Below are 2,368 nucleotides of genomic sequence, written 5' to 3' on the forward strand. Positions count from 1 at the left end.
GACGACCAGATCGACGCCCGGCTCCACTCCAGAAGCAATGCGAGGATGCGGGTAAGAAACAGAGGTCACGCTCAAGTATTCCCAGATGCTGCCTCGTCCCGTGCCTGCCATAATCCCTACAGAACCCTAGGGGTAGACTTGGACAGTACACAAGGTAGGGTGAAAATGAAACAAGTCGTATAACTTGATGTCAGCCTTACCAATTTGCAGCACGGCTACCTCGAGTGACGAAAATCGTGGTCTTTTAGTGGAAGGCTCTAAAGAAGTGGACCCAGGCTTAAAAGAAAACAACAAAAAAGCACCAGCGTGAGTGTAACCTGAATGTGAATCCCAGCAAACACACTTCCTGAGGCGTAGTCAGCTCTACTATGACTTGGGGACCATGACTTGCTGGTTCAGATTGCAGAAGGCGGCAAATCTTGGCAGGACCTTTGACAGGTACGCTTTAAATTTTGAATACAGGCTCTCATATGTGCAGCAATTAAAAGAATACAGTCTTGTCACTGAGTTATCACTCAGTCGGCTTCTAAACATTCCACAGGGTGATAGTTCGGCCCTTGAGAAATATATTGTGTACAAATAAGAGTTAACGACTCTCTCAGGAACGAAGAACTAGAGCCCGACAGTCTCTTAGCCCTCTAATCCCATGGGGCAATAAGAAAAACTGCACTACACCTTTGAACCAAACTAGGCAGTCAAGGTGGCTCATTTTTACAGAGCCAAAGTCCTACAGGAACGCTCTCCTGGACTGGTGGATAATGAGCAGAAAGTGGTTTATCCAGAGCAAGTATGCAGTTTTTCTTGTCAGGTAGTGTATATTGATTCCTTAACCACAAGCTTGAGAAAGAGAATAACAGTTTGCAAACACACTAAAACTATAAACTTGAACCATTCTCAAGTATCTGGAAGACAACAAACAGTTTGCTCCTCCCGCAGCTGCCAGTGCCGGAGCAGAGGACGCAGGCTTGAGTAAGGCAAACCCAGCCCACATTAGAGCTGCCTGCTAGAAATGCAAAAGAACCACCTACTGCTGTACAGGCTCAGAGCAGGCTCAACCTCAAGATGCAGTAGGGAGAGCCGCTTGCTCTCGCACCTTGCACAGACCCTAACATTTCAAAGCCCTCGCTAACCTCTTCCGCAGACTCTGTGCCGGCAGCATCTTCGCTGACGGAAGCCGCCGGGCGTTTGGTTGCCTTGGTCGGCAACTGCAGCACTGCAGAAACGTCAACTTTCTCTTTCTGCTCAGAGATGGAATAATCTAAAAAACAAAGACAGGCCGTATAAGAACAGGCTAGAAAACCAACAGAGGTACATTGCGAATACAGACAGGAGGGAGCACACAGCTTGGATTTAAGATACTCTTTCTGCTGACAGGCGCGGGCTCAGCGCCAGAGACCTGGGCTATCTCCTGCTGGCAGTAAAAGTATTGGGCCCTGCCACAGTCACCGCAGAGAACGTCCGTCATCTATAGGGCTAAGCCCTACCGGACACCCTCAAGCCATTGGCTATAGGCATAGAGAGCCACAAGGCAAGAAGCCAACAGCTTGAAAAGCCACCGTTTCAGGAACAATGCCAGAGCACAAAAGCCAGACTTTTCCAAGGGACACGAAACCTCAGAAAAATCGGGCATATTCAGTACTTGTGTAATGCGCGATACCTGATTTTTGCTTTTTCGGCGGAGTCTCGTCATCATCATCATCCACAACTATGCAAACGCTGAGGAAAGAACACACACAACAGTGTTTTGCAACCCTAGGGAAGCTCCCAGCAGGCTGACTTCCCTTCACAGGGCCCAAACTTCCCAAGTTACTTTTCCTATCCCAAAGGTCTCCCCCTCCAAGCGCCCCTGGGATCATCTCAGGCACATACACCTAACTGCAGCCCTCCTCAACACCCCCCAACCTCTCCCAGCCAACGACCGCTCGCAGAGAGCTAATGATCCCGCTGCAGCACATTAGGCCTCTTTGGCTCATTCCGTTAATGCTTCCCAACATTTTACCTTTCTTCCTATCGCCAACAAATTAAGTTCGTTTCGGAAATCCCTACACTGAGTTGCAAAGAAAAGTCTAAGGAGGACAGGACATAAAAGGTGGGAAAGCAACTCGGGCATACACCCACTTCAATCACTTTGTCCTTTGGGAATGGAGCACACAGGTTGGTCCCAGGTGGGTTTTTTCCTCTCTTTGCCCCCCCAAATGTCAGGACAGCCGGATCCTTTGAAGAACTCTTTGGTCTTTCTTACACAAAGGAATTTCTCTTGAACTGTTATGCCCCCGACCCCTGCTGATAGCATTGCTTCTGGCCGGGGAGATGGGGGGGGAGTGGGCGCCGGGGCGATGCCCGGGGGCGGCCCTGAGGCGGCGGGGCG

This window comes from Vanellus vanellus (genome assembly GCF_965231255.1).
Source record: "Vanellus vanellus genome assembly, contig: HAP1_SCAFFOLD_33, whole genome shotgun sequence".
Lineage (NCBI taxonomy): Eukaryota > Metazoa > Chordata > Aves > Charadriiformes > Charadriidae > Vanellus > Vanellus vanellus.